Source organism: Prionailurus viverrinus, chromosome A2 (assembly GCF_022837055.1).
Source record: "Prionailurus viverrinus isolate Anna chromosome A2, UM_Priviv_1.0, whole genome shotgun sequence".
In the NCBI taxonomy this organism is placed as follows: domain Eukaryota; kingdom Metazoa; phylum Chordata; class Mammalia; order Carnivora; family Felidae; genus Prionailurus; species Prionailurus viverrinus.
In genome coordinates this window covers 160,949,900-160,963,284 of record NC_062562.1, presented here as the reverse complement: position 1 = coordinate 160,963,284, position 13,385 = coordinate 160,949,900, and the positions used below count along the sequence as shown (strand labels likewise).

At 37.3% G+C, this 13,385-nt stretch overlaps 1 protein-coding gene and 1 long non-coding RNA gene across 3 annotated transcripts in view; one reads left to right on the top strand and one right to left on the bottom strand.

Annotated features, from left to right (window-relative positions):
• CNTNAP2 (contactin associated protein 2) overlaps positions 1–13,385 on the bottom strand; it is a 1,382,613-nt gene that overhangs the window by 1,003,000 nt on the left and 366,228 nt on the right. The gene's annotated exons all lie outside the window — the stretch shown is intronic.
• Positions 1–13,385, top strand: part of LOC125161130 (uncharacterized) — a 51,127-nt gene that overhangs the window by 17,757 nt on the left and 19,985 nt on the right. For both annotated transcript variants that reach the window (XR_007150475.1, XR_007150474.1), the window contains exon 2: positions 8,623–8,934. This is a non-coding gene — a long non-coding RNA (uncharacterized LOC125161130). The remainder of the gene's footprint in view (positions 1–8,622; positions 8,935–13,385) is intronic.

The window sequence follows — 13,385 nt, the reverse complement described above, 5'->3', positions numbered from 1 at the left end:
CAAGCCCCACATCGGGCTCTGTGCTGACAGCTCAGAGCGGGGGGCCTGCTTCGGATTCTGTGTCTCCCTCTCTCTCTGCCCCTACCTCACTTGCATTCTGTCTCTGTCTCTCTCAAAAATAAAGTAAAACATTAAAAAAAAAAAGAGTGATCCAATCTCTAGAAACGCATTTACCAACTTCTTGCAGTGACAAAGTGGCAGTGAGGTAGCTTCTGTGCATCTTTGAACAGCCCATATTTGTCTTTGAGGGGACGAATGGAGGAACTGTGAAGGTAGGAGGAATCCCCAATAGTATCTATCCTTCAGGAAATTTAGTAACTATTTCACTAATAATTATTTATTGGATAATTAAGTATCTTTATTTCAGCTTCTTGCAAGAGATGAAATTTCTGTGATGGTTGAGAAGGTTACATTTTTAGAAAACATACACAATTTCTCCTTGTACATACAATGCATCACTATCACTAATTGCAAGATATTGACTATCTTGGTACAGGAATAAAAACTATAACAGCCACTTATTTACCAAGCAAGTGCCACACTCCAGCCAAATGAAACACAGTAGAATTCCCTGAGATGGGGGTTATCATGCCCACTTTATAGGTCAGGTGATGATCCCCATTCAGAGATGATAGAGCCTGTCCAGAGTCCCGGAAGAGGTATTTTAACAGAATATGATTGCACCCAAAGGCTGTGCTATTCATGATCATCTTGCACCAGGCTTCAGGATAAGGAAAATTAGGGGAGAGGGCAAAGCTTTCATATCTTAGGGAACCTGTCTCAAAAACTAACACTTCTTTAGCAAATCGGCTGAGTATGCCAATGAACAATTCTGGCACACGAAGCTAGACAAGTGATGAAAATGAAGTCCAGGTTGGACATCCATGCCATGAAGCAGCTGCATAGCATAAAAGACCCCTCCAAGTCTGAGATTCACTGTATAATTGAACTTTCTAATTATAAATCTTAAATAGGCTTTACTAGAGTGTGAGCTGCTTGAAGATATTCCTGATTTATGATTAATCTCTTTTTTAGCTGCTAGCCAGCCAGTGCCTATTTCTGCTTAGGTTTTCAATTATTGGTGATTTGAATTAGAATACCGAAGATAGAATTTTGACATAAAATTAAAAAAAACAGATTTTAAGAACTTTTCTCAACTTTCATTTAGATAAGACATAGTTAAATGTTCCTCTTCTTTTTATTTGCTACATATTGGTAGTCATTATCCACTGTTACAGTTTGAACTTCATTCAAGCTTTTCTAAGCTGCTGGCTAGCTAGAGTAACCATGGCTAGATAACGTATTAACACAAATTCGTGCAACTCTGAAAAAATTCCTGTGACAAAACTGGAATAAATGAATAAGTTATGACTTTCAAAACTCCTCTATACTTATCACATTTATTTTTTAACACCCCTGTGATAGATATAAGTCAGTGATTGAATATTAATAAACAATTCCTAATAATAAGTATGAAAAATTAATTCCATTTCTATGTATCGGATGCATGTTGCTTTTACAAACACTAAAATTATTTCCATTATGTGACAGAAAATGAAATACTCAACTCTAAAAAAAAATGGATCACAAAATTGCAAAACAGAAGTAGCTTCTTTTATTATACAAATGATAAAGTTTAGGAAGAGAGCAGACAAAAATATCCTCCAGGAAAACAAAGCTCAAGATGACTCAATTTCTTTAATTCCATGCTATAGCCAAATAAAAGGTTCTGTCCCCTGCCCCCCGCCCCCGGAAGTTACTTTTGAAACAAGGCAATTAATAGAGTTAAGTAAAGAACGAAAAGTAATTATGAAAAGTATAACATAGGGAAATGACTACAAATCTGACATCAGTGCTCAAAAATGAAACTAATGAGCTCAGTATACAGTTGATAAAGTCCAAGAAGCTATTATTTCCTGGGGGGAAAAGTGTCATATGACTACGTTTTTAAGAAATATAATTACTCCAGCATCTTTAATAAAATTTGTTAAAAAGGTAATTTTAAATAGAACAATAGAACCCAAGTACTCTCAAAGGTGCCAAGAAAAAAAGAGAAGGTTAATATTGATTTTTCTTCCTTATTAATTAATGGGCTGTAGCATCACAATTGTGCATTGTTAGTTAATTAGAGTTAACAGGCTTCGCTTAGCCACAGCATTTTGCTTTTCTTCTTGTTTCTCCTGTTTAATGTGCAAGTTACTCCTGAGTGTATTCGGCTTCAGTCATGACAAAAAGCTACATTTGATCTATAACTTCAAGTCCTTCTATAGAGAATTGCCTCAGAACATTTTATAATATTTTCTGAAAGGACTGGATGTGAAAGCCTTCCTGATACTCTGACAACTCAGACAGGGAAAAGAGCATTTGATGAATTTCTTAATGAAGTAAAATGTCCTGCATCAAAACTCCTTTCTACTTGACCTGCTTTAAAAAAAAAAAATCACCTTTCTGTTGAACTAATTAATGCTTAGTGTTGTTAAATCCTCTTCTTTACTACGTATATGAATGATAAACTTGACAAGTTTGCAATATTTCTTTAATTTCCTTAAACCTGTAAGGTTGCATACTTAGCACTCAGATATACACAGATCTACATTTTCTAAGTATAGTAAAGGTTGTAGGGAATTTTTCTTTAAAAAGTTAAAGGATGCTGGCTGGCTCAGCAGAGCCAGGTTGATTTCAGGGTTGAGTTCAAACCCCACGTTGGGTGTGGAACCTACTTTAAATAAACAGTTTAAAGAATGAGATGTTTTTCGCCAATAAAATAATAAGTCCATGTGAATTCTAATTCTTCAATCTAGTATGCACCTTCCAAAAGAAAGAACTGTTTCAGGTATGATTCTGCCTGTTGGCTCTTCTCCATTCACTTTGCCACATGCACTTCCAGCATGCATTTAAAAAATAATAATGTTTATTTGCATGAGACAGAGAGAGAGAGACAGAGAGAGAGAGAGAGAGAGGGAGGGAGGGAGGGAGACACAAAGTGTGAGTGGGGGAGGTGCAGAGAGGGAGGAAGACACAGAATCCGAAGCAGGCTCCAGGCTCTGAGCTGTCAGCACAGAGCCAATGTGAGGCTCAAACTCAAGGACCATGAGATCATGACCTGAGTCAAAGTCAGACGCTTCACCGACTGAGCCACCCAGGCGCCCCTCCAGCATGCATTTTCTGTCTCCTGCCTCTGGTCTCTCTGTGCCGTCTTGCCTCTCCCAGTCCAAATCATTTTACTCTGCTTCCAGATCAATCTCCTTGACGTCAGCCATACTGTCAGACTTCCTGTCTTTTTAACTTACTTCACATGGGCCCACAGTGTCCCAGGCTTACACTTTTTCCGCTTTTGCAATGTTCTCTGTTACTTGTATTTGATCAATCTCAGCCATTGTTTGTAGGTATCTTTGCACAGTGTGACGAAGGAGCCGTACATAGGCCTTTGCCTCAGCACCACCTGTATCCAGCAGGACGTGGGAGAGTCCCGGAGGCAATGGTGGCATTTACCGGGTTCTGGCCATGGAACGAATGCCAGCAGAAGTGACATGTGCCACTGTGCGTGGCCCATGGAATCTACAAACATGACTCCCTTTGCTCTCCACTACAGCTGGTGGGACTTTTAATACCTGAATAATTGTGCTGAAGAGTGTTCCCCTCCCTCCTTACTGCCATCAACTGGACTTTCAGCCAGTGAGAAGTAAACCTGTTTTGTAAAAACAGAGATTTCATGGTTATTTCTTACAGTGGCCAACTCTCACCTACATAATCTATTTTTAAACTATGTCCTTCATAACAACCTCCTGGGTGGAAAAAAAAATTAGTTTCGTAAATTCTCTTCCGCTATAGACATAGTTTATACTTTTCCCTGGGAAGCCTCCATAATGTAGATACAGCTTGAGAGAAATAGAAAAATACAAAGAATAAACATACATATGAATAAAGTGTCAAAAAATGCAAATGTCCATAAAAAGTTACATTGTGAAATTGTTAGCATTTGTTTTTTTAATGTTTTTTTTTTTATTATTTATTTTTGGGACAGAGAGAGACAGAGCATGAACGGGGGAGGGGCAGAGAGAGAGGGAGGCACAGAATCGGAAACAGGCTCCAGGCTCTGAGCCATCAGCCCAGAGCCTGACGCGGGGCTCGAACTCCCGGACCGCGAGATCGTGACCTGGCTGAAGTCGGACGCTTAACCGAGTGCGCCACCCAGGCGCCCCTGTTAGCATTTGTTAACAAAAGGATTACTCTCATAGAAAAACCTGAATACAATCAGATGTGACTTCAAAAATGAAACTTTCAGTATATTAGAACCAAAAAAATGTTAAAATGAGGAATTACCAATCTATATGATCCATATATAATTATACTGTAATATTCCAATGAACAGTTAAATATATCTTGTTAAAACTCATAAACTACCATAAGTTCTATGAAACTAAGTATATTTTTGGAATACCACAACCTGACATTGTCCTTTCTTTAGAATAAAATCCAAATTCTCTACATAGTATTCAAAGTCTCGCATGATTTGGCTTTTGCCTGTTTTTCAGTCTTAATGTATTCCTTTCTTCTTAAGAGCCTTCTTTTATGTTACCAGTATTAATTAAGTTACTTTGTGAACCCACATGACCTTCAACAACACTTTGTATCCTCAGACTTTTAATTTTTGTCTACTGATGACATAAGAAACTATTCCCTGATGTGTTTCTATGGTCTTTATTTTCATTTCCCTAACTGCAAATAATGCTGAATATATTTTTCATGTTTATTCTATTTCTTTTTTTTCTTCTGTGAAATGCTTGTTCCTCTTTTGTCCTCCCCCCGCCCCCTCCCCCACCATTGGTTAGTAGTGCTTTACTTCTTGACTTAAAGTTCTGTGTGTATTCTATTACCAGCCATTGGTCTGTTTAATATCTAACATGTCTTCTGCCATTTTTGTCATTTTTCACATACTTTAAGATGTCTTTTGATAATACAAATTAAGTTCATTAATGTTAAATGAATCAAATTTTTATAGTTAGTGCTTTGTGTCTGCCTTAAGAAATTTCTCCCTTATCCCAAATGTAGAAGATATTCAACTATACATTCTACTAAGAATTTTAAAACTTTAATATTGAGAGATATAAGTAACATATCTCGCTTTCTAACTCCATTTAATGAATAGTCTCTCTCTTCATTTCCCCCCTACAAATCTGTCATCAAATACTCAGTCTTCTTTCCTGCTTTCTATTCTCTTCCCCCAGTTCAATTATCTGCTGGCATCACAAGATCTTTTTTTTTTTTGATTTTTAAAAAATTGTTTATTTTTAGAGATAGACAAAGGGAGGAGCACAGATACAGGGTGACACAGAATCTCAACCAGGCTCTAGGCTCTCACCTGTCAGTAAGAGCCCAGTGAGGGGCTCGAACTCACGCACCATTAGATCATGACCTGAGCCGAAGTAGAACGTTCAACCGACTGAGCCACCCAGCTGCCCCTGTCATCACATGATCGTCATTTCCACAGTCTTGTACAATTACAAGACTACTGAGGACAATTACAGTCCTCAGTACTGTTCTCATAGTTGTCCTCGCACAGCCGACAGGATGGACTCCTCGTTTTTTGCTCTTCTTCCAAGATATGCTGACAGTTCTTAGTCCTTTATTATCCTTTTGTGAGTCATAGAATCCACTTATACAATTCTAAATATTGAAAAAAAAATCTTTGGAAATTTTATTGGAATTATGCTGCCTCTATAAATTAATTTGAACAGACTTTGCCTTTGATAACTTTTTAATATTCATCTGCATTTTATACATCTCTGTTTACTTTGTCTAATGCTGTCAATGATTTTTAGTATTTTTTCCTGAAGGAGTCTCATATATTTTTGATCTATTCATTTCTACTTCTACTACTAGAATTGCTAGTACTCTTTTAAGTTACAATTTCGTTTTAATTTTATACTTGCTATTGTTATGTGGAAATACAATTAACTATTATGTATTAGGGTTTTATCCAATCACTTTATTACCACCCTATTTTCATATTTTTCTCTATCTTCTTTAGCAGTTTTCTATATATATTGTTATCAGCAAATAGTGACAGTTATTTCCTTTTTCCCCCATTTTTATTCCATTGATTTGATTATCATTTGCTCTTGGTATGCTGGCTTGGAGGTCCAGTTAAAAGTTGAATAGAAGTAAAAAAAAAAAAAAAAGTTGAATAAAAGTGACTTTAGTAAGCATCCTTGTCACATCTCTACTTTTAAAATGGAATAATTCAAGCATGTGATGGTATTTATATATATTTAAATGGCTACTCTTCATCAAACTGAAGAAGTTCTATTCTCAGTTTACTAAATTTTTATAAAGAATGGGTGTTAAACTTTATCAAATACATTTTCTGTATCTATTGAAATAACTTTCCTCTTTTAAGCTAATGGTAACTACACTTATGAATTATTCTAATATTAAAGTATCTTTGTGAATGAACTTTAAACACAACTTAGTCCTAGAATACCATACTTTTCATGGACTATTTTATTCCCTTGGCTTCTATTTTGTTCAAAACTTTTGCATTATGTCCAGTGTAACAGAGGTTTAGTTTTCCTTCTCCCTAATGACTCTATTTGGTTTTTATATTAAGAATATTCTGTTCTGGCAAAACAAATATATTTTCAGGAAGAGTTTGCATAATGTTTGAATATTTGTACTCTAAGATACTCTAGTGCATCTTTGTTGTTTATTTAATTTGTTGATTCCTAACCTTATTTTTTTTTTCTTTTTGGACATTGATTTCTATTCCATGAAGTTGCTGATTTTTTTTTATACAGTGTCTCATCTGTCATCACACAGCTCATTACAATCTCCACAAGGCCCTTCCTGATTACACATCTTAAACTAGTCTCCTCTATTTCTCATAATACTCTACTGTGTTGTTGGCTTGCTTTCTTCAAGGCACAATCATAATCTTAAATTCTGTTGTTCAGGCATGTTTGCTTCTCTATGACCCAACTCTTCCTACTAGACTAAAATAACCTCTTGGACTAACACCTTAGGTTTCTGCTTTACTATTCTACATCCAGCCACCAGAAGACATTACGGCATATAATAAGTAATCTTAAGTATTTGTTGATAAATTCTCTGCAGCTTAGCCCTAGAAATTATTAAAAACAAAGTTTGAATGTTGACATTGCCAATTCTCAAAAATATATATAAGTAAATTACAAATCATTCTTAATGCCTACCTCTGTGTCAGATCCTAGCAAACTCAGTTACAATGGAATTAGTTAGGGAAGTTTCTGAGTTTACCAAAAAAAAAAAAAAAAAAAGGCAGTCTCCTCATTCAGCTTAAGATTTCTTCATTTTTCAAGTGATTAACCTTCACATGGGCTCTCATCTTCATTGTCTTCTAGCGCCATTCTCAAAAACCCAATTTGTTGAAACCAATTATGCATCCGCTCTTGGTAAATTTTTGTGAAAAATCACAAAATGGGGCAACAGGTTTACCATTAAGTTTATGATCACAAACTTCAGTCACTCAAGACTGCTGCATAACATCAGTATTTCTCACTTTCTGAAGTAACTATTTCTTTTTTTTTTTTCCTCTAAAATCAATTCCCATGTTTTTCTCACTCACTGCTGGTAGGTACAGCCGTTTCGTTTGCTGGTTCTTAATTCTTTACCCAACCATCCATTGGTCCCTAGAATATGAGAGAAGGTCTCATTCCAGAACCTTTGTGCTCAATTAACTTCTTTCAGCCTGGAGTGTTCTTTCTCTGATATTTCCAAGGATGGGCACTTCTCATACTGTAGTTTGTTCTATTACAATACCTTATCTTCAGAGATGCCTTCCCTAACCATCTCCAATCATCTTGAATACAACATCCTTTTTTATTTTCTTTATTGCATATGCCACACACTCAAACTAAACTTGGGAGTTTTCATGCTTTGCTTTTTTGTTTCTTCCAGTACAAGGATCCTTTTGTTGTTTTTCCAGCCATAATATATAATATTTGCTCAATACATAATCACTGAAAGAATTAATGAATGTACTGAAGTCACAGGCATACAGATCTAGAAGAAACTTTAAGAGAACATTTAATATGACACTTTGACTTAACAAATGAGGATATGAACTCTCAGGTCAATTGACAGTCGTAAGTCACATATTAGAGTTGGGACAAGTGCTTCCATGGCTTTCTTAACTCTAGCACAGTGATCAATCATCTGATTAAAATACAACTCCTGGTTCATCTGGAGCACTCAATTCTATCAGAGTTAGCCTCTGGCTATGAATTTGCCAAATCAGATGTTAATTTCTCATTGTGAGTACATTAAGCTTTAAGTTAGGGAGAGAAACTTCCTAATTGTGGCAATAGTTAATTATTTTTCTAAATATTTTTATCCTCCCAGCTGCAGACACCTGAGCTCTGGCTAATGAGAACATTGGGGTGGCCGTTCCTAGATATAGAGTATTTAGGTAGGAGTGGAAGACTACAGTTGTTTCCTTTCTTTTTAGCTTTGCATATCCATTTAGAAACTTAAACTCCAGGATTTGTTTTGGATGGTGTATTAGTTTTCTATTACTTCCATAAAAAATTACCACAAACTTTATGGCTTAAAACAGCACAAATTTATTTTCTTCTACTTCTTCAGGTCAGAAGGTCTGGCATGAGTCCCACTGGGCTGAAATCAAGGTACCAGCAGACTTTGTTTCCCTTTCTGGAGGCTCCAAGGAAGAAGGCAATTTCAGCTTCTGGATACGGCCCTCATTCCTCGGCCCATGGCCAACTTCGGTTTTCAAAGCCACAATGGTAGATAGAGTCCTCAGGTCATAGATTACTCCTGCCTCTGCTTCCTTTATTCCATCACTCTCTGGCCACAGCTAAGAACAGATCTTTACTTAAAAGGACTCATGTGATTACTTTAAGCCTACCTGGATAAACTGGACCACCTCCCCATCTCAAGGTCTGTCTCCTTGATCACATCTACAGAGGTCACAGGGTTAGGATACGGATATTTTTTAATTAATTAATTAATTTAGTGGACATTATTTTTCTGCCTAGCACAGAAGAAGGTGAGAGATAGGATGTAAATTAGTATATTCTTGACAGTAAAGCTTTATAATCAGAACTTTTCCAAACAGTATATTCTGGATACAAGGTATTTTCAATTTTTATAGGTATGGAGGCAATCAGCAAAAGAAAAAGTTCTCACCTCAGTTATTCAGAGTAGTATGTACTAAATGATTGCCTTTAGGTATTAGTTTTGAAATGAAAACTAGGCACAGAGGCCTATCCCATATATCTAGCCTGGGTTTCCCTCAAGCTTCAAACGCAACTGCCACAGTGAAGTGGAAATTGACTCACCCTATTAACAAACACCTAATCTGTGTACTTCCCCACAAGTTTTGGGTCGAAAAGAAAAAAAAATGAGATTAAATACCTATTTTTAATGATGGGTAAAGAACATTATCTTAAGAGCTTAAGAAGAGTATAGATCTACAAATCATTGAACATGGGAGTCAGAGAATTGTTGCAAAGTGCTTGGTGCCTTCAGTAGGTTTAAAGAAGATACAGTCTCTGAGAGCAAAATGACATAAGAGGTTGGCTTGAGATAAAAAGATAACAGAATATGATTCTAAGCCATGTTTATATATATGATGGTCTACTTTGTGCATGTATATGATAAACTGTTGATGATCTGTCTTGTTCATTTCACACAGCTAGTAAATGGCAGAACTCGTAAAAATAAGGAGGCATAATATGCTATACATAGATGTTACAGGTTTTCTAAATTTAAGAATCTAAATATTTTGACTTAAGTCATTATTGAACACCCACCGAGCATAATACCTAATTTATATTAAGTGCTCAGTAAATGTCTGTTTAATGATTAATCGAAATAACTACAATGATCAATGATAGAGCAAGAGGGAAACTTGTAAAATGTGCATTAAAACCATAATGCCAAACTTAGTATAGGCATTGCTGAAGCACCAAAGGCATCAATTTTAATTATCCTTTTATGTTGAGGAACACTTACTTTCCAAGAGATGAGGTGAACAGATCTTCATTTCCTACTCAATTATGTCTTGAAGGTGATCTGGGGTAGGCTTTCTGACCTTTCTTTCTGACCTTCAGAAAGACCCTCATTAAATAGAATCATTACCCTGCTAGTGAGAGGCTCCTTTCATATCTAGTTATGAACATGTATGAAACTTCTACCGAAACATCTGAGCAGCCAGATGAAATTGTTGAGAATCCCATCTTGGGTAGGGGCCTAAACAACATTTCCACTCCATCATGTCACCTCTGATATCAGGATACACTGGACCTATCCCTGATCCCGGTGTTGATGTCATCCTGATTAGCTTGTGAAAAAGGTTGGGAAAAGTTTGATAAAGGTTTGCAAAACAAATGGAGAGGGAAATCATTCCATGGCTTTGTCATTCTGAAGTAACAGGTATAGTTACTGTGTCTTCCTACCCAGATCCAGACCTGCAAGGCTGAGTGGACAGGTCCAGGTTTGCTCATGATTTGCTTCTCTGTGCCTCTCCTCCTTTTCAATGTTAATTTTTACCTCTTGGGAGTTTAAGGGGGTTGGGGGAGATTTATTCTGTACCTGGACAGGAAGACCGATGAATGTGTGAATGTATGCATAAGAAATGTACAAATAGCTTAAAACAAAAACCGAGTAGTAGCATTTAATAGAAAAGTTATGGGTCATTATCAAATGCATATTTAAGACAAAGTCTAAGCAGTGCTGATGAAGTACCTCAGGCCACAGGAGTCTGGAATGGTTTCAAAGGAGAATAATTTCAGGGGCGCCTGGGTGGCTCAGTCGGTTAAGTGCATCCGACCCTTGATTTCAGCTCAGGTCATGATCTCACAGTTTGTGGGTCCAAGCCCTGAATAGGGCTCTGTGCTGACACTGCTGAGCCTGCTTGGGATTCTCGATTCTCTTCCTCTCTCTGCCCCTCCCCGCTTGTGCTTTCTCTGCCACTCTCAAAATAAAAAAGCAATAAATAAATAGAGAATAATTTCAAGCATGAGTGGGATTTCGTGGGGAGTGGGAGGGAGCAAAAGAGCCATCTATTTCCACCAAGTGGAGCTGAACAGACACAACCTTTGATCTCGGAAGGTTTAATCCTGGGTGAATTACACTTATATTCTAGAATTAATATTTAAATTTTCTGTACACAAAGTCCAGCAGTTAATCTACCCATCCCTCACAGTACTAACCAGCAATATGGTCTCTTTCAACTGTAGGTTGGTGTTACTCATCTTTGTCTGTCTATCCTTTCTACAGAGGGAATTTTTATTCCATTAAATGGACTCTGAGATATTTCTTCATTGTGACAGAATTAACAATGTGGTTGATGTGATGAGTATTTCAAGTTGAACTTCAGGGAACCAAGGCGGTTGTCATTATTACTGCTTCTTACAGTGTGATCTATGGTAAATGCATACTTTTTAAGACGTTCCCAGTATTACAAAGGAGTAGTCCAAAGGGTTCTACTCTGCATTGTATTTGTCATCTTTTATTTCTGTCATAAATTTATCTTTTTTCCTTCCCCTTTCCTTCTCTTTCCCCTTATTTTCTTCTTCCCTCTCCCTTTTCCTTCTCTTCCACCTTTCCTTTTCCCACCCTTCCTGCCTTCTTAATCTTCCATTCTTCTTGCCATCCCCTTCCCCAGCCCTTCCCTTTCCTATTTTCTCAATGGTAAATGACCGGCATAAACAACCAGAGGCCTTTCATTTTGTCAAGAAGTCCCAGAGACTAAAATTCTGAAAATCACTGTGAAGTCAGTATACTACTATAGCAACATAAACATATATGTCATTGTGATATTGTAATTTATTACATATTTGATCATTCATATCAGCTCTCCAAGCCCTTGGAATTCCTTGTGTGATAAGACAAATGGGAAGATCTTTCGTTACAACATTTGGTCTCTTGTCCTTACTAAGATGTCTTCAGTGCCACATAAGCAAAATAGGTGTCTTGTTATTCATAACAAGCCCCGTTCCACGACGATTGGATGTAAGTTAATAGGTGGAAAGCATGTAAGGATGGTGGCTGGTCACTAGAGAAACCAATCATGTGATCAGAGAAACCAATCAGAGAAACCAATCGTGTGATCATTTCTCATGGGAGAAACTTTCAGTCCCAACCCCTTGACCTCTAGGAAAGAGACGGACTATGGGCTGGATTAATCATCAATAATGACTGGTTTCATCAATCATGCCTATGTAATTAAGCCTCCATAAAAACTCAAAAGGATGAGGTTGGGAGAGCCTCGAGGTTGGCAAACAAGGAGATCTGTGAGGAGTGGCACAGTCCAAGAGGGCATGGAAGCCCTGCATTCCTTCCACGTGCATTGCCCTGTGCCTTTCTGCCATACGGCTGTTTGTTTTTTCCCCCTTGAATTATATCCTTTCAAAATAAGCCAGTAATCTAGTAAGTAAAATGTTTCTGGGTACTGAGAGCCCTCTAGCAAGTTAATTGAACGTGAGGGAGGGGGTCACTGAAACTTCCAACCTACAACCAGTTGGTCAGAGGCCTGGGTGGCAACCTGGCCTTGAGATTAGCATGTTAAGCGGTGGCAGTGCAGTTTTTGAAGACTGAATCCTCAGCCCAGGAGATCTGATGCTAGCGCCAGGTGCACAGCATCAGAATTGTAAGGCACCCAACTGGCGTTGAAGCACTGCTTGTTGGTGTGGGGAAACCATTCCCCACAGTGGAATCAGGTGCAGAACCCTAATCACTTATGTGGATTTCGGTTTTCACTATCTTACGGGGCTACTTGGTAAGTCATGGTACTATTCTCTTATGTGTACTTTTTGCAGAAAAGAAGGTTCAAAAGGCAGAAAGCAGACTGGACCTTGTTTGGCTAGTAATTTTAGGCTTCTTAATATGTGTAATGGAGAAGTATTGAAAAGCATAGGCAGGAATGACATGATCAGAGTCGTGCTTTACTACTAAGAACATCCTATCAGGTTTAGAATGGATTTAAAGGAACGATATCTGGATCAGAAATAGCTCTTTGGAAATGAATTCATTTATTGTATTCATGGGCAATAAGAATTTAGACTATTGTAGTGGCCATGGGAAAAGATGGTTACATATGTAAGGGATTTGGAAAGGAGTTGACTAGATGTTGTGAAGAAAATAGTTTTTTTAAACTCAGTTTCTAAGTCAGAATGACTGTAATGCGATGTTGTCATTAATATGATTGAGGAGGTTTAGGATGAACTGCAGTTTGTTGGGTTTGTTGTGCTGACGGAACATTTTTGAGGACACAGTTCAGAGGTAATAAGAGTGTAGAGGACCCACCTCTGTTTTAGGCATAATTTGTTCTCTATACCTGTTACTGATGTCCTTGAATAATAGAGTACTTCATTCAATTTTATGTT